Source organism: Mobula birostris, chromosome 5, assembly GCF_030028105.1.
Source record: "Mobula birostris isolate sMobBir1 chromosome 5, sMobBir1.hap1, whole genome shotgun sequence".
In the NCBI taxonomy this organism is placed as follows: Eukaryota; Metazoa; Chordata; class Chondrichthyes; order Myliobatiformes; family Myliobatidae; genus Mobula; species Mobula birostris.
In genome coordinates, this window is record NC_092374.1 from 119,719,876 (window position 1) to 119,739,768 (window position 19,893).

A 19,893-nucleotide genomic window follows, 5' to 3' on the forward strand; every position below is an offset into this window, starting at 1 on the left:
TATCAGAGGTTCCCAATCTGGAGTCCACAGACTCCTTATTAATGGTAGGAATCCATGACATAAAAAAAAAACTTGGAAACCCCCGTTGCAGATGAAGTTAGAACAGATTATTGCCATAGAGCTGTGATCCTGTAGGGAATAGAGAAGAGGGATAAGGACACAGTCTTATGGGACACTAGTTTTAAGATAATATAGCCAAGGTGTTGTTGTCTTTTCTTCCTGATTGAAATCTGTTGGTCAGGAAGTCAAGGATCCAGTTGCAAAAGGATGTATTGTGTCCAGGCTATGGACGTTGGAGATAAATTTGCTTGGATTTATAGTATTTAAGGCAGACCTGTAGTCAAGGAACGATAGTCTAAAATGTTTATCTCTTTTGTCCGGATGCTCCAGGAAGTTGGCATTTGCTGTAGCCCTGTTTTGGCATTAGGCGAATTGCAGTGGGTTGACGTAGTGCAGGAGGGTGAGTTAATGCATACCTGTACTAGCCTCTGGAAGCACTTTATGATGGTGATGGCAGAATTAACAGGCGATTCTCATTCAGGCACATAACTTTGCTTTTCTTAGTGCCTGGACTGATAGTGGTCTTCTTAAAGTAGGTAGAAACCTTAGAATGAAGCAGAGAGAGGTTAAAATTTTCTGCAAATACTCCCTCCTGTTGTTCTGTGCAAGATCAAAGGACATGGTGAAAAACATCATCTGGGCTAGGTGTTTTCCATGAGTTCATTGTCATGGTGATCACTGGCAAAGAATGAACCCAAGTGAGGTGGAAAGACAAACTCCCATGAGGAGATGGCAACCAGGATTTATCCATAAGAGTTTTCAACAAAACATCAGTAGATGGGCAAAGCAGCACTGCGAGGCATAACACTCTCAAAGCTAGGACTCTGTGATAAGCACTAATGGGAGTCCACTTAAAGGATCACAGAATGCAGAAAACAAGATTAAACCAGGGATTAATGACTCTCATTAAGATAGCAATTAACAAATTCAGGTGCTCTAGAATGCTCTGGCTCCCTGCACAGGCTAGAAGAGCTCATGGCAGTCAATCTCCAGAAGGTCGGACTGCACACAGCTCTCTATCCTAAATAATGTTTTATAAAGCTCTGCCATAATTACGCTACTCTTATATTGAGTGCCCTGGCTAATGACAGCTACTCTATTCTTTCTTAATCAACTTGTCTGTCTTTGGTGCCATCTTGAGAAATCTATGGATTTGCACAGGGAGTCGATCTGTTCCTCAAACCACCTTGAGGTCCATCCATCCTTATGTATGTCTTATTTCATTTGTTCATTCATTATGAGCCATGTTGTATGACACAGGTGATCATGGTCTTTGACGATGATTGTTCCAGCAATTTTTTCTACAGAAGTGGCTTACCATTGCCTCCTTCTGAGCAGTGTCTTTACAAGACAGGTGACCCCAGCCATTATCAATACTCTTCAGAGTTTGTCTGCCCGGCATCAATGGTTGCATAATCCAGACGCGATATGCACCAGCTGCTTGTACAACCATCCACCACCTGCTCCCATGGCAGATTAGGGGGCTAAGCAGGAGGTACACCTTGCCCAACAGTGACCTGCTGGCTACCAAAGGGAAGGAGCGCCTTACACCTCCTTTGATAGACAAATGTCATTACCCTGCTTCCCATCTATCTTATTAGTTATCCCGAAGTGTGTTATGTTGCATTTACCAGCATTAAATTCCATCTCCCATTGCTCTGTTTGTCTTACCAGTTCTTCAATATCTCTTTGTGGGCAAAGATTATCGACCTCACTATGAGCAATGTCACTATTTTTTATCATCCGCAAATTTACTAATTCATAATGAAATTGTTGATATGTATGATAAACAGTAAAGGTCTCAGATCAGTTCCTTGTGGTACACCACTGGTCACAGGATTCCAATCACACACACACATAAAAAAAATTACCATCACTGTCTACCTCCTATCACCATGCAGTTTTGGATCAAATTTACCTCCTTTACATGGATGCCATATGCTATAATATTATGGATAGTCTCTCATGCGGGACCTTGGCAGATGCCTTACTGAAATCCATATATCCACTGCATTGCTCTCATAAGCATATTCTCTTACATTTTTGAAAAATTCAATCAAATTGGTTGGACAGGATCTCCCCTTAACAAAACCATACTAACCACCACTTCTCCATGGATTGTCACCTTGTCGTGGTGGAGAAGCTTGTGTGGTCCTGTGATCCCGAGAGCAATGCCGTCTGGAGCTATGCTCCTGGTAGGGTCACCCATGGCGGTAAGGTCGAGGGTGAGGTCCCTGACAAAGAACAATCCAACCAAGACCTCAACAGTGAAACAGGCAGACGAAGTTACTTTGAACTCAAGGACTGTGAAGGCGAATGAAGGCTAGAACAAATCCATCAGCTCCAATCGTCGTGGTTTCCTTGCCATTGGAATCAGTTGGTTGATTTGTGAAGTATCATGTGCTTCTTGGAGTGCAACATTAAGTACACATTAACAAAATACACGCACAGGCGTCTTTGCTCTGTTGGCCACTTCTTCAGAACGAAGACCATCATCCTCGACCTCGAGTGATAGCCACGACGACGACGACGATGACTAACCACCTTTGATTAAGTACTAACTTTCCAGATGTTTATCAATCCTGCCCCAGAGAACTTTTTTTTTTCTAGCAGCTTCTTTACAAATGATGTTAAACTCACAGGCCTGTACTTACCAGATATGTCCTTGTTCCCTTCTTGAATAAATGTACAAGTTTTGAAACACTGAATATTTCAAATGATTTATGCAATAAATATAAAAACACAGTTCAACACTTCAGGCCAGCAACTTGGCTTCAGCTCTGAAGAAAGAACATCACCCTGAAATGTAGCCTTTAATTCTGCATGGCACACTGAGTATTTCCAACATCTGTAATTTTACTGTTATTTGCTTCTGCATTTTTTATACAGAAGTTATAAAAGGCATTGTACACCACTTGAATGCATTACTAGGTACGGAGTTTAGGTGGTAGGATGAAGATATATCTCTACCAAAGGCGCTCTGTCCCTCTGCTACCTTGCAGGTCACACTTGGGCAAGGTGTAGCACCTGCTTAGCCTCCCCGATCAAGTGAAGCCATGGGAGCAGGTGATGGATAGTTGTATGAGCAGCTGGTGCATATCACAAGTCCTGGTTATACGACCACTGATGCTGGGCAGATAATCTCTGAAGAGTATGGATAATGGCTGGAGTCACCTGTCTTGTAAAGACACTGCCTAGAAAAAGGCAATGGCAAACCACATCTGCAGAAAAATTTGCTAAGAACAATCATGCTCATGGAGAGACCATGATTGCCCATGTCATACAACATAGTATATTATGAACGAACTTGGTATGAAGTAAAATCTATAGTAGTTCAAGGTTACTAATTCTTTCCCACAGTTTGAAAGTCCTTACACAACAATGTTCTAGTACTAGTCTTAAAGGCATTTTCTACCATGGTAAAACATTTCAAGTCAGCCGATTTCATCAGGTGTGAAAGATAAATTGTCACCTACCTTCACATTCATTTAAAGCTGAACATAAAATGGAATTAAAGAGCAATCAGTGAAGTAGATTCTGACTGAGCAATAATGTAACACTGAGAGTAATGAATCTTCATTGAGGCTAAATCATACATTTTAGATTTCTATCGAAGTTATGAGATTTTATTGCAATAAAATCTCATTCCAATAATACGTAAAATTATCCCTAACATCTCATTGGATTCTAAGCTTGTACTTTTATGTTGATGCAACATGAACATTAAAAAGACTGATAAACTAGGATCTCTGCAGACTTCACCAGCAAGGCACTGAACAATTTACTGAAGTAGCAATTTTAAAAATACACTCTAAATCATCAAGACAACCGCACCAGTCCTTGGCATTGAGGAATTTTCTTCCCATCTCCAGAGGGATAACTGAATCAGCAGAGTTTTGGAAATGGATTACTGAAGCACCAAACTCATTTACCACACACAATCATTGTGTAAGCATTTGTAAAAAAAACACACATATACACCAAGAGCTATAAGACTGGCGCCTTTTCTGGTCAGGATCTGAGACAGAGATTTTATTGAATGTTATGTTCAGCAGCAATTAATTTTATAAATGTGGTTTATAACTTGCAATAGAAATGATTTGCCAAACCAACAGCACTTTAGAGAAATGAGGGAAAGGAGTCAGTGACTCAGACACTTAAACCATACAAACAAATGACAGGTGATCTGCTCCTCAACCTCATTTGCATGTCTTCAATCCACATAAAAGGACAAGAATAAGCACACATATTTTGAACACCAGAGATTCTGCAGATTCTGAAAATCTTGAGCCAGGTCTGGAAGTCAGAAACAGATGACCTAAAACATTGACTGATTATTTCTCTGCTTAGGTGCTGCCTGACTTGGTGAACCCCTCCAGTATCTTGTGTGTGTTACACATGGGTACTTTGAAATTATAAATTGACTGTGCATTCCAAGCATTTTGGGAAAAAGAAATTTGTTTCTTCTTGACTTTGTGTGTAAATGTATTTATTGTTTCAGATTCAAGGTTGTTTCAATTATGTCCCTTAGGAAACAATTTCTCAGTATCTTTGCCATGCTTCCAAAACTATTTTCAAAATATAAAATAAAATACTGTTTTGATAAATATGCACAGTATTCCTGTCACAGCTTACCGTCTGAGTATGAAACCTGAATGTAGTACTTCAGATGGTATTTCATTAAGATGTGTTCAATAGAGGTGATGCTGTATGATATTTTTGTATTCCAGCACCTTTGAGGTTTTGAAGTGATCATTAAAAAGTTAGGTAACCATTTGCATATGAAAAAAAAGAGGACACATACACATTCACACACACACACACGCACACACACACTCACACTATACAGTACTGTGCAAAAATCTTAGGCACTTTTATATAGCTAGGGTGCCTAAGACTTTTCACAGTACTGTTGTAATTTTATGTATTGCACTGTACTGCTGCTGCAAAAAAAAACTAAATTCATGGCACGTGAGTGATGATAAACCCGATCCTGATATAGGTCCCTGTTGTGGACTGAGAGTGGGAAGGGGATGAGGAGAGTGGAATCATGTTTGAGAAAAGGGGAAGGGAGAATCGAAGCACCAGAGAGACATCCTGTAATCTTCAATAAACCAGTTTCTTGGAATCAAATCACCTAACCCGGTGGTTCAGGGGTGGATGTGTCTGTACCCGCACCACACCCTAATCCCAGCCCTCCTTCTCTGCCACCTGTCCCACACCCCTTTCACAGCGCTGCATCCTTGCCATCCAGGACATTCTTTGCTCCTGCCAGATTTACATACTTGCTCTTCGCTCCATGTTGACAACCACAGTGCTGTGCAAAACTCTAGGCACCCGAGCTGCTGTATATATAAGTACCTAAGACTTTTGCACAGTATGTATATTTTGCACATACCCAGACATGCACACCAGAAGCAAGAAGTGGCCAAAGAAGTCAGGGTGAAACTAAGTGGGAATCAGGAAGGCAAAGTAGATGCAAGGAATATTCATCAAAATTATATTCAAGAAAACCTAACTGATGTCTGTATAAAAATTGGGAAGGAAAGAGTATAAACAGGGAAGGAATCAGTCTAATCAGAGACCAACCTATGACTACCTGGGTTCATAGCGAGGCAACGAAGGAATATGGCATGCTTGACTTTATTAGTCTGGAAACTGAGGTCAAGAGATGGGAAGTTATATTGTAGCTTTCTAAAACTCTCGTTAGGCCACTTTGGAGTATTGCATTCAGCTCTGATTACCCCATTATAAGAATGATGTCATGTTTAACTTCAAGTTTATTGTTATTTCAACCGTACACAAGTATACTGCTAAACAAAGCAATGTTCATCTGGAGAAAGGTGCATAACACAATTGATTTACTTCACACACAAAACACATGAAGTAATATTACTACAAATAAATTAACAAATAATAAGGTGCATTTACGACACAACTTTAAAAGTAAACAGCACAGCTCTACTAGCACTTCATACATGATGAGGCCTGTGTGGTAACGGGGAGTTCAGTAGTCTTACAGCCTTGGAAAATAAACTGTTTTCCATCTTTACAGTCCTTATCCTAATGTTGCAGTACTTCCTGCCTGATAACGGCGGATCAAAGAGATTGCTGGATGGATGGGAGGGATCTTTGAGTATGCTAAGCGCCCTGCATACGCAGCTCTCCTGGTAAATATCTCAGACAGATAGAAGAGAGACCCTGATGATCCTCCCAACAACCCTTGCAATCCTTTGTAGCCAGATGCCTTGCAATTCCCATACCAGATGATGATGCACCAGGCAGGACATTTTTGATGGTGCTCCTGTAAAAAGTGTCTCCACTTCCTGAGCATCCAGTGGTGGTGTTGAGGGACCAGGTGAGATGGTCTGTTATGTGCACTCTCAGAAACGTGGTGCTCCTAGTTCTCTCCATGGAGGAGCTGTTTATGTGCAGTGAGGGGTGGTAAACATGCACCTTCCTAAAATCCACAATCACCTCTTTAGTTTTGTCCACAATGAGGCTCAAGTTGTAGATCTTGCTTTACCTCCTCTTGCTTTACACCATCTCATTGTCATAGTTGATGAGGCCAACAACTTTTCTATCATCAGCAAACTTGATACTTCAGTTTGAACTGGATCTACAGGTACAGACATGTCTCAGCAGAATGAACAGTGACAGGCTGAGCATGCAGAAAAACACAGCTCTTGCTGACCTGAGAGCCTTCCTATCCCCCAATCTGAAAGCAGCATTCCAATCTCTCAACAGCACCCATATCTCTGCTGTCAACTATGGCTTCTGATTTGACCTCACAGAGATGTATTTATTAACAAGGACATCTTCAATGCACTTCTCTATATAGCCAGTTACTGCGGTCATAGGTGAGAGTGGCCTCACAAAATAATTCAGAGTCTTCTCCAACCAGAAGTCCTGGATGAACCATGAGATCCGAAGTGTGCTGACAGCCAGATCAGAGGCATTCAAAACTGGCAAGCAAGAAAGTTGCAAGAGGTCTAGGTACAACCTCTGGAAAGCTATCTCACAGTTGAAGTGGGAATTCTGGACTAGACTTGAATCAATGAAGGTTGCTCGACAGCTTGAATGCCATCACCTCTTACAAAGTGAAATCAAAAGACACAAGTGACAGTTTCACTCCCAGATGAGCTCATTGTCCTCTATGCTCGCTTTGCTGGTCAAAATACGGAGGAACCATGACGAACTCTCACAGCTCCTGATGATCCTGTGAGTTCAGTCTCTGAGGCCACTGTGCGAGCATCCTTCAGGAGTGTGAACTCACAGAAAGCATCCAACCCAGATGCGGTACCTGGCCGAATGCTAAAGGCCTGTGCTGATCAACTGACTGGAGTGTTCACTGATAGTTTAGCCTCTCGCTTCGACAGTCTGAGGCACCCACCTGCTTCAAGCAGGCTTCAATTATACCAGTGCCTAAGAAGAACGAAGTAACCTGCCTCAATGACTAGCATCCAGTACCACTCACATCCACTGTGATGAAGTGCTTTGAGAAGTTGGTGATGGAACATATCAATTCCCTCCTTAGAAGCAACTTGAACCTGCTGCAGTTTGCGTACTGGCACAACAGGACCACAGCAGATGCCATTTCATTCACTCTTTGCTCAATGCTGGTACATCTACACAGCAAAGTTTCATACATCAGGATGCCCTTGTCAGCTGTAGTTCAGCATTTGATACTATCTTCTCATCAAGGCTAATCAATAAGCTTAAAAACCTTGGCCTTAATAGCTCCTTGCGCAACTAGATCCCCGATTTCTTGACTTACAAGCCCCAGTCATTTTGGATTGGCAATAACATATCCACAATCTCCATCAGCATAGGTGCACTACAAGGCTGTTTGCTTAGACCCTGCTCTACTCACTTTATACTTATGACTATAAGGCTAAGCACAGTTCCAATGCCATATTTAAGTTTGCTGATGACACTACTGTCGTAGACCAAATGAAAGGTAGTGATGAATCAGCATATAGGAGGGAGATTGAAAATCTGGCTGAAAACAACCTCTCACTCAATGACAGAAAGATTAAGGAGCTGATTATTGACTTCAGGAGGAGGAAACCAGAGGTCCATAAGCCAGTCCTTCATTCAGAGGATCAGAGATAGAGAGGGCCAGCAATTTAAATTCCTCGGTATTATCCTTTCAGTGGACCTGTTCTAGGGCCAGCAAGTAAGTGCAATTGTGAAGAAAGCATGGCAGTGCCTCTACTTCCTAAGATGTTTTCAAAGATTTGGCAAGACATCTAAAACTTGACAAACTTCGATAGATGAGTGGTGGAGAATATATTGATTGGCTGCATCACATCCTGGTAGGGAAACACCAATGGTCTTGAATAGAAAATCCTACCAGAAGTGGTGGATACAGCCCTCCCCACCACTGAGCACATCTACATGGAGCGTTGTTGCAAGAAATCAACATCCATCGTAAGGGATCCGCACCACAATGGTCACGCTCTGATCTCACTGTTGCCATAAGGAAGAAGATACAGAAGCCTCAGGACTCATAGCACCAGGTTCAAGAACAGTTTTTACCCTTCAACCATCAGGTTCTTTAACCAAAGGGGATCATTTCACTCAACTTCATTTCCCATTACTGAAGTTATTTCATAACCTGTAGACTCACTTTCGAGGACTCTTCAGCTCATGTTCTCAATATTTATTGCTGATGTGTTTATTATTATTATTACTATTAATTCCTTTCTTTTTGTATTTGCACAGTTCATTGTCTTTTGCACACTGGTTGTCCGTCCTGATGGTGCAGTCTTTCATTGATTCTATTATGATTATTTGATTTATTGTGTATGTACACAAGAAAATGTATCTCAGGGATGTATATGGTGACACATATGTACTTTCTTAATAAATTTATTTTGAACGATTAACTTTTGAACTCTTCGATAGACACATGAATGTGCAGTAAATGACAGAATTGAAAAAATATGGACTAATTTTGTAGCTTGTCACAGCATTGTCCTGTACTATGTTTCTTGGTTTTATTCTATCTTCTGACAGGACAGTCCATATGCAGAGACAGAAGGTTTGTTTAGTTTTAAATTAATTTTATGCATTTGTTTCCTTGGATGAAGAAAATGATACATTCATATGATTGAGGAAGAAAAATGCAAAATAATGGAAATGATTAATAAAAGGCAGAAAGAACATATTAAAGGGTTAAGCTACACCAGACATGGATGAAAATATGCCAGAGCCTTGAAAGAAAAAAAAAAATAGAAAATAGAAACACTGTAATTATTATTTTGCAATCTACATTGACTGTAGACTGGCTGCTAAAGGACAGGAAGATGACTAATGCAGGCTTATTGTCCAAAAAGGAATGTCGTAGACTGAGTAACAGAGGCCATATATTTATTTTAATTGGAGCAGTGGAACAATGTCAAATGGAATACTTAAAACTAGAGTCCACAAATCTTTGACCTGGAAAGGTGGACGTAATCTAATTAAAGCTCATTTTGGCCTACATGGACATAATTGATCACACTGATTACTTTCTGAGATTCCATGCACACCAGCATAAATGTGGCCACTGTTACATACTTCATGGATATGTTGTGACTGTCTTATGCGGATGATGTAATGGTCTTGCGGAGGTCACATGATGTAATTTTCCCGCCGATGTGAGGTCACGTGATGACCTGTTCTCACCAGGTATATAAGTATAGACCCCTGGTGAGGCAGTTAGATTTCAATTAGATGGTCAGTCAGATACTCCGCTACACTACGAATTAGTCTCATGGTGCAGTATAGTTTTAAAATGGAGTTTTACTTTCTATTGTAAGGTACAGAAGTGTTGGGCCGGTAATTTCACCAATTGCTGCCAGGTTTGTTGATGTATCTTTTCAGTAGTATTAAAGAGTGAAGACGTGAACCCGAAGGAGTCGTTCAGCAGTTTTGGAAAGGATCGACCATTATTGAATTTGTACAAGTAAGAGTGATCTGCATGAGATAACCTCTGTTAAAAGTAGCAGAAAAGGTTGTGTAGTACCTAGTTTCCAGGGGAAAAGATCAGTGCCTTTAAACCTTTCCGTCCTCGTGAATCCTGCTGACAAGGCAGGTTCCAGCTGGGATCGGCAGTAACGTCAGGTCTTCGAAGAATTCTTTACTTCAGGAAAGTCTCTCCTCATTGACTGTATAAATATCTTGGACTTTCAAATTTACCATTCTAAGAACTGTGTTCCAATTTACCACTTTAATACTGTGTTCGCATTTACCACTTTAAGAACTAGTACTGAGTTTGGCTGTTTGTTAAATGGCCGCATAGCAGTTTACTTCTGGTTAAGGTTTTTGTTTGTTTATCTTTTTACTAATTTTGAGCAGAGTTTAATAAATGCTTATTTGTTTATAAAACCTGACTCATTCCTATATTCATTGTTGCTGGTCATGTGTCATTATTTGGTGGCTCGTAGGATTGTTCGGATTTTTGAGCTTATTTGCTTGTTTATTTATCAACCTGAATTGGAAAAGGGAAATACCCAATTCTTATGTTTGATTGGTGTGTGGGTGGTATTCAGCAGCAATGAATATTGATGACTTTATGGCTTTGCCTGACCTGAAGTTTTTTAGCGAAGGTGAGAAAAACTGTTGTATCAGAGATTGCTAGGAGGTTGGATATTAAAGGAATTATGAAGGTTACAACAAAGCCCGTAATTCAGAGAAAAATCGCGGAGCATTATATAAGTTTGGGAAAGTTTGATGATGAGATGTTAGGAGGTTTCCAATGAGTACACTGGAAATGCAGTTATATCTTGAACAGATAAAGTTTGAATGATTTAAAGTGGAAATGGCTGAAAGAGAGACAAATAAAAAGAGGGAATTTGAGCTGGAGATAGAGAAATTAAGGATGGAAAATCAGTCTTCTGGTTCTAAGAAACAGTTTGTTGCTAGTCGAGAGGTTATTTTGGCTCCTTCATTTAATGAAGCAGAAGTGGACAAATATTTCCAACATTTTGAAGCTGTTGCTCTGAGTTTGGAGTGGCCGAAAGAAAGAAGGCTAGTGATGTTACAAAGTGTAATTAGAAGCAAGGCACAACAACTTTATACAGCTTTAAATGCTGAGCAAACACTAGATTATGATATTGTAAAACAGCATATATTGAAAGCATATGTATTGTTTCTGGAAGCTTATAGAGAAAGATTCAGAAATTTGAAGAAATCTATGGAAAAAGTTTATGTGGGATATGCTTACGAGAAATCTGTGTGTTTTGAGAGATGCGTTTCCTCTAAAAATGTGAATGGAGAGTATAATAAATTAAAAGAGTTGATTTTACTGGAGGAATTTAAATTTGATTTTGCTGTTGAAATGAGGACATACTTAAATGAAAGGGGCAATGCTACATTGCAGGACACTGCTAAATTAGCTGATGAGTATGCTTTAATTCATAAGAATAAATTTTCTCCAAGTAGGACTTTTAAATGGAAAAATAGCACAGAGTCAAGGTAAACCAGAAATTATATCTGAAGTCAGTGAGAAAGGTAAGGATGAAGGGAGGCATGTGAAGGAAAGACATTTTGGCCTTATTTGTAATTATTGTAAGAAACCTGGACATGTAATAGCTAACTGTTTTCAATTGAAAAAGAAAGAGAATGAAGCAGTTCCAGATGCTTGTGTGCAGCTTATTGAAACACTTGTAAATCCACAGAGTTTGATAAATACCAACGAAGTTTTGTCAGAGTCTGACCAAGTTAAGAGGGGATATGAACATTTAATAACCGAAGGATTTATATTCTTGCACGAGGGATCCAATACTGTACCAATAAAAAATACTTAGAGATACTGGAGCTTCTCAATCACTAATGTTAGATAGTGTTCTAAAGTTTAGTGATGAGTCTGACATTGGTAAGATAAACTATATAAGAGGAGTTGGGAGTGCCCTTATGCCAATACATTTGCATAGAGTAAATTTAAGGTCAGGGTTAGTTACAGGGCTTGTTAATGTAGGACTACAACCCAGTTTACCCATGAATGATGTTTCTCTTTTGTTAAGGAATGACTTAGCAGGTGGACTAGTTTTTCCTGAAGTGCATTTGACAATAAAGCCTAATTTTGAGGAACCACAGAAGGATTCTAACACAGATTCTTCCTGTGTTCTAACCCGAGCTATGGCTAAAAAGACTGATGTACAGGATGAGGTTGTTACCAACGACTGTTCAACTCGGGATGCAAATTTTGAGAATGTGTCAGAAACTTTCTTACCTTCATTATTTGATCAGGATCTTACTAGTAAGTCTGATCATGAAGACTTGTCCTTATCTCGGAAGGAGATGATAGCAGAGCAGGGTAGAGATCCCGAGATAGTTAAGTTAAAGGAACAAGCTCTTCCAGATAGTGAAATTGAGAAGGTGCCAGTAGGATATTATTTTGAAAGGGGAATATTAATGAGAAAGTGAAGATCACCTACAATTCCTGCAAGTGAGGAATGGTAAGTTAATCAGCAGGTAGTTGTTCCTAAAGTTTATCGAAATGAGATTTTAACTATGGCTCATAGTATGCCTTTGGGTGACCATCTAGGTGTAAAGAAAAATATGAAAAAGGTTTCTAAACATCTTTACTGGCCTAGTTTAAGAAAAGGTGTAGTGACATTTTGCAGAACGTGTCATACGTGTCATACGTGTCAAATTGTGGGTAAACCTAATCAAGTTACTCCAGTGGCCCCACTGCAACCCATTCCAGCATTTGGTGAGCTGTTTTCCAAAATTATTATGGATTGTGTAGGCTCATTGCCAAAAACGAAAACTGGACATTAATACTTGCTGACCATTATGTGTACAGCATCTAGGTTTCCAGAGACAATACCTCTTAAGAATATAACAGCCAAAACTGTGACAAAGGCTCTTATAAAATTCTTTACTTATTTTGGTTTGCCTAAGGAAATACAATTGGATCAAGGTAGTAATTTTATGTCTGGATTGTTTCAGCGGATAGTTTATAAACTGGAAGCAAAACAGATTACCTCATCTGCATATCATCCAGAATCGCAAGGAGCCTTGGAGAGATTCCATTCTACCCTCAAAACTATGATTAGGACACATCATGCGGAAAATGAAAAGGACTGGGATGAAGGCATACATTTACTACTTTTTGCAGTATAGGAGGCAATACAGGAATCATTAGGTTTTAGTCCTTTTGAACTTGTGTTTGGGCATAGAGTTCGAGGACCTTTAGCCTTGTTGAAAGAACAGTGGATTAATAAAGAGGTACACACTAATTTGCTGGATTATGTTTTGAAATTTAAGGAAAGATGACATAAAGCTTGTAACTTGGCCAAGGAAAATTTAAGATTGGCTCAGGAAAAGATAAAAACTTGGTATGATAAGGAAGCTAGAATGAGGTCATTTAAGCCTGGAGATAAGGTGTTGATTCTTTTTCCGGTGCAAACGAACCTATTACAAGCTCAATTTCATGGTCCTTATCAGATTAAATCTAAAGTAAATGATGTGGATTACATGATAAAAACCCCAATTCGAAGAAACCCATCACAGCTGTGTCATATAAATATGATAAAACCGTATTATGAGAGAGAGGCTGCTACTATGACTGTTGTGATCAATAATGAGTCTGATATTTCTAAAAACTTAATGGATGATTCATCTGAAACTCATTTTAAACCCAAAATTATTTCAGCCAGGTTACCAAATTTAACAATTCTGGAAAATATTGATGAGAAATTAGCTCATTTACAGCCAGAGCAGAGAAAGCAGATGAAACAGTTGATCTTTAAATATAGGGATTTATTTCCAGGTGTTCCTAGAAGAACCACAGTATCTTCACATGATGTAGATGTTGGAGATGCAGAACCCATAAAGCAACATCCGTATCAGATGAACAGGGAAAAATGTGAACTTGCTGAACAAGGAATTAAGTATATGTTAGTGAATAATATTATTAGACCTTCTAATTCGAATTGGAGTTCACCGTGTGTTATGATGTTTAAGCCAGACAATACTATTAGGTTTTGTACAGATTACAGGAACGTGAATGCTGTGACAAAAACTGATGCATTGTGTGGATAAAGTTGGACAAGCAAAGTTCCTTACAAAGATTGATTTGTTAAAAGGGTATTGGTGTGTTCCATTGATGGGCAGAGGTAGGGAGACTTCTGCATTTGTAACCCCATTTGGATTATGTAAATATAATGCTCTTCCACTTGGGATGAAGAATGCACCAGGTACTTTCCGGAGGATGATTAATAGTGTGATTCATGGGTTAAAAGATACAGATGCCTATATTGATGATTTAGTTACAGGAAATAATACTTGGAAAGCACATATTACTGCGGTGGAGAAACTATCTGAAAGACTTTCAAAAGCTAACTTAACTATTAACTTAGCTAAAAGTGAATTTGATCATGCCACGATAACCTACCTCGATTATGCTGTAGGTCTGGGCTCGGTTAAGGAAAATGGTTAAGGAAATAAATCAAACTCCAATTTAGCAACAAAATTTGATGTTACAGGAGTATAATATTTTGATAACCCATATTAAAGGTAAAGATAACGTGATTGCTGATTGTCTATCTAGATGTTAAATGTACAACGTAATTTTTGTTTGGAGTGATATTTTAACCTTTGAAACATTCTTACAGTATATTAGTTTGTAAAAGGCTGTATGATGATACTGTGTATACTGTGTATGTTGTAAGTTTTATACATATGTGTTTTTCTTGTAAATAGTTAATTGTTAAAATTTTGCTGTATGATGATACTGTGTATACTGTGTATGTTGTAAATTTTATACATTTGTGTTTTTTTTTGTAAATAGGTAATTGTTAAAATTTTGCTCCTAAAAAGATCTTTTTTTTTGGGGGGGATGTGTTACAGACCTCATGGGTATCTTGTGAATGTCTTATGAGGATGATGTAATGGTCTTGTGGAGGTCACATGATGTAATTTTCCCGCTGATGTGAGGTCACGTGATGACCTGTTCTCACCAGGTATATAAGTGTAGACCCCTGGTGACGTAGTTAGATTTCAGTTAGATCATCAGTCAGATACTCCACTGCGCTGCATATCTCATGACATAGTATAGTTTTAAAACGGAGTTTTACTTTCTATTGTAAGGTACAGAAGTGTTGGGCCGGTAGTTTCACCAAACACTGCCAGGTCTGTTGATGTATCTTTACAGTAGTATTGGAGAGTGAAGAGGGGAACCTGAAGGAGTTGTTCAGCAGTTTTGGAAAGGATCGACCATTATTGAATTCGTTCAAATAAGAGTGATCTGCATGAGATAACCTCTGTTAAAAGTAGCAGAAAATGTTGTGCAGTATCTAGTTTCTAGAGGAAAAGGTCAGTGTCTTTAAACCGTTTTATTTCCGTTGTCGTGAATCCTGCGGACAAGGTAGGTTCCGGCAGTAACGCCGTGTCTTCGAGGAATTCTTTACTTCAGGAAAGTCTCTCCTCATTGACAGTATAAATATCTTGGACTTTCAAATTTGCCATTCTAAGAACTGTGTTCCAATTTACCGCTTTAATATTGTGTTCGCATTTACCACTTTAAGAACTAATACTGGGTTCGGCTGTTTGTTAAATGGCCGCATAGCAGTTTATTTCTGGTTAAGGTTTTCATTTGTTTATCTTTTCACTAATTTTGAGCAGAGTTTAATAAATGTTTATTTGTTTATAAAACCTGACTCATTCCTATATTCTTTGTTGCCAGTCACATGACACAACTTGTAACTTTTGAAATCTAACATTTATGAGTATATAACTGGAACTTTGTGTTCTGTTCTGCTCTCTGGGTAATAAGAAAGATGCAGATTTATTGGAGGCAAATTAGAGGAGATGCTTACTTGGATTTGCAAAGCTGCTTCATGGGATTATGTTGTCTGTCATGCAAGTTTGGCATCTAAATAAATGATTGGAAGAGACATTCACTGGAGGCTTTTAAGGTGTTCATAATCCTTGCAAAACTTAAATCTACAGAATTAAGTCTGTTTGATCAAAGATTTTTGAAAAATATGGACATAGTTTGTCATCTAATTTCAGCATTCTGTGGAGTTTGTACTTTCGTGAGCAAGGGCAGCCATGCAGCAGCAAAAGGCTTGCTCAACAGTAATGGTGGTTTGAAAGTATGATGTCATTGCAATCAGGTTGATGATTGGCAATAGCTGGGGAATATATTTTGACATTCTATTTACTTCTAACTTTGGGAATTGATGGAAGAAATCAGCTCTTTTGCATCTGGTAAGTGGTTAAGTTTTACACTATCCTTGCAGTTTAAAGTAGTACAGAAATGGAGATAAAACAATAACTATATACAAGGCAAAAATAATTAGTTGCATTAATTTACTAAATAATTAATTAACACATCAAGGATGAGAGGACAGTTGATGTGTCATATTCTGGCCTGTGAGGACTCCTGGAAGTGATTGTTAACCAGGACCACATGTCCACAATAAATATTTGTGGCTCAGAATGATTGTGCTGGCTGTTGAAGTGCAGTCACAGCCATATAACAGGGAGGGAAAAAAAGTTACCTGAATAACCTGTACCCTAACAGTTAGGTTGTTCTGATTTAGTTAGCAGCCAAGGACAAGAAAATTTGTGGCAGATAAGAGGATGAAGCAAGCAGGAATGTAAGTACTTTTGCAATTGACCATTGGATGCAAGATTCTTTCAGCTCATCATAATAAGCTCTGGAGCTGGAGAGTAAATGAATAAATGGACTATCAGACAGGAAGCCATTGACGTGAAGAGAAGAAGCCAAGAATATTGTAGTTGTAGAAACAATATAATTGTCACATCCACAGACTCTGCCATGGGACCTGCGCACCCTCACAGTTAGGCTGTCAAATAGGTTCAGCAATTATGCTCATGAGTATGCACGTTTCATTGTGGTGGGAGTTACTTAATTCCTCTTATTCCAGTCCTGTCAAGGCTTGACCAAAAGCATAGCAATGTCTAGACTCCCTGCTCACCTTTGCCCTTATTCTGGGAATGAAGACTACCATTTAGATTGATGCTGTACAGGAGAGGTATTCATTTAGTTTTAAGTTGTTGCTTCCTGGCTTCAGTGTCAGTGTTAGTATTCGGTTTGAGTGTTTTAGTTAATGGCCCTGTTGGCCTAGCATTTATTGTTTTTCCTTTAATTCCGCACAGTTCTTGTTAAAAGTCAGTGAATTGTTCATCCACTTCAGTGACTCTCCCTCTACACTTGGGCCATAACCGCACAGTTGTGTAAATAACAAGGAAGATTCATACCGTTCCCTGACATAAAGAACAGAAGTCCAAAACTTATTTGCCTGTTCAGGATATCTGCTCTGGGCTTGAGTAAAACTTACCATGGGAGAGTGAAAATACATATTTGTGGTACAAGCAACAACCAATGACATAGCAAAGACAAAGATTATATCAGCAAGAGGAACTAAGTAGCACATCTTGATCAGAACATTGAAGGTAATAGTCTTTCCATTGTTGCCTGGAGCATATAGAAATTGGCACTGGACACTATGATTGAATGAGTGGCTCAAGATTATTTCAGCTGAGTGGGGTTCTGGTTCAAGGGACACTAATATCTGTAAGGAGTATACAGTGGAAAATTAAGTGACAACCAACACTTGAAAAGTGCTAGGTTTAGCATTCCAGCAAACCATATTACACAGGAAGTAGAAAGGATTTTAACGACTGGATATAAAAGATCAAAGCTGAAAGGATGAAGGTGAATCAAAACAGAGAGACAAAGCTAGAAAGAAATCACTTCATATGGAAAAACTAATCAGAGTGCAGCAGAAAGTAAGATTTCACAATAAATCAATACATAAGGCTGATATAAAAACATACAACCGAATGCTTTCTTTAAACACTCCAGCATAACATAGAAGCTGTAAGTTGAAAAAGAAATAAATGTGTGTTATCTGACACCCTGGCAAACATGACAGTAGGATGACCTAGATTGCGACCTAAATATCAAAGGACTTAAATGTAGAAAAGTTGGAGGTCGGTCTGTTAACTGAAGAGAAAAGTCATAAAGCTTTAGAGAACTATGACCCAAATTCAGACAGTTTTATTTTCAAATATATTATTTATTCATAGGTATTTTAGATGTATATATATAATCCAGTACATTCAAGTCAAAATTGTCAGTACATTTATTAATTTTTACATAACAATAGTTATCCTTTATATACACAAAGTGACCACTGGTTTGTGTTGTGGATTTCTGCTATACACAATCCACTTCACCATTTGACATGTGATGCCTTTAGACATGTTCTTTTGCATACCACTGTTGTAACACATGGTTGGTTGAATTATTGTTGCGTTCCTGTCACCTTGAAGCAGTCTGACCATTCCCCTTTGACTTTTCACATTAACAAGGCATTTTGCACCTGCGAAACTGCAGCTCACTAGAAGTTTTTGCTTTTCACACCATACTCTGTGAACTGTTGTGTGTAAACTTCCCAGGACGTCAACGGTTTCTGAGATACTCAAACCACGCCATATGGCACCAACAATCAATCCATGTTCAAAATCATTGAAATCATATTTCTCCCCCATTCAGATGTTTAGTCTGAACAACAATTGAACCTCTTGACCATATCTGCATGCTTTTATGCACTGAGTTGCTGCCACAAGATTAGCTGATTATATATTTACATTAATCAGCAGGAGTAAAAGTGTACCTAATAAAGTGGCCACAGAGTGTATAATCCTTGAACATGCAGTTTAAGAGGAGTTAGCAACCAGTTTCAGCCACTCACTATGCAATGACTGGAGGCCTTCAAATAGTAATCATTTCTCTTAGAGAACTGCAGTAGCTGCACCAGACTTTGGCATGTTCCTGAGCATATTCTCCTGAATCTTGCCCCATGACAGTTTGGAACATTTTGCTACGGACTGGCAAATTTAATTAAAATGCAGTGGTAGATTATGCAGAATACATTCACTGTAACAAGAAATAAAACTTTCTGGGGAGTACCCAGTATTTGTCGCTAAATAAAAGTTAAAGTTAGCATCAGACCTAGAGAAAAAGCTTGTTTAAACAATAAGTTGAGAGTCAGGTTTGAAAATGGGACAGAATATTAAAAAAACAACGAAGAATGACCAAAAGATTAATAAGGAACAAAAATAATATAAAGCCCATCAGAAATGTAAAAATAAACAATAGAAGTTTCAATTTATATTTCAAAAAGAATAGAACTAACAGAGTAAGTATTGGTTCTCCAGCAAATGAGTCTATGGAACTCCTAACAGTTAAAACAATTACAGCTGAATGTATCAATCTGAATAATTAAGTGATATCTCAGAAATGGGTATAAATTTGAGAATTGGAAGACAGGTGCTCATAAAGATTACTTGCACCAGTACGGTGACACTGAATAAATTGTTGGAACTGTGGGTTGAAAAGTCCATGGGTCTTGATGAGTTTAATTCTCAGGATTTGAAAAAGGGGAAAATCAGCTTATGTATTAGAATTTTTTTTCAAAATTACAAGAATTTATATGGATTGTTCCATTGGAATGGTAAAGAATAAATGTAATTGTTTTGTTAAATTGGAGACGAAGCATGAAATTATAGATCAAGTATTTTAATACTTGTCATTAGGAAATATTATATCATATTGTGAAAAAAATGTTATTCCAGTCATAAAGACGATCATCTACTTCCACTCTCTGGCTTCCCTCATGAAAAAATTGTCTAATCCAATTTACTAAGTCATCCTGAATGTCAAGCAACTGAACCTTCTTGATGGACCTCCCATGCAGGGCCTCGAGAAAGGCCTTGCTAGAGTCCAATAGACACCATCCACTGCATTGCCTTCATTAGCTTTCAAGAAAAACTCTGAGACATAACCTATTGCTCATAAAGCAA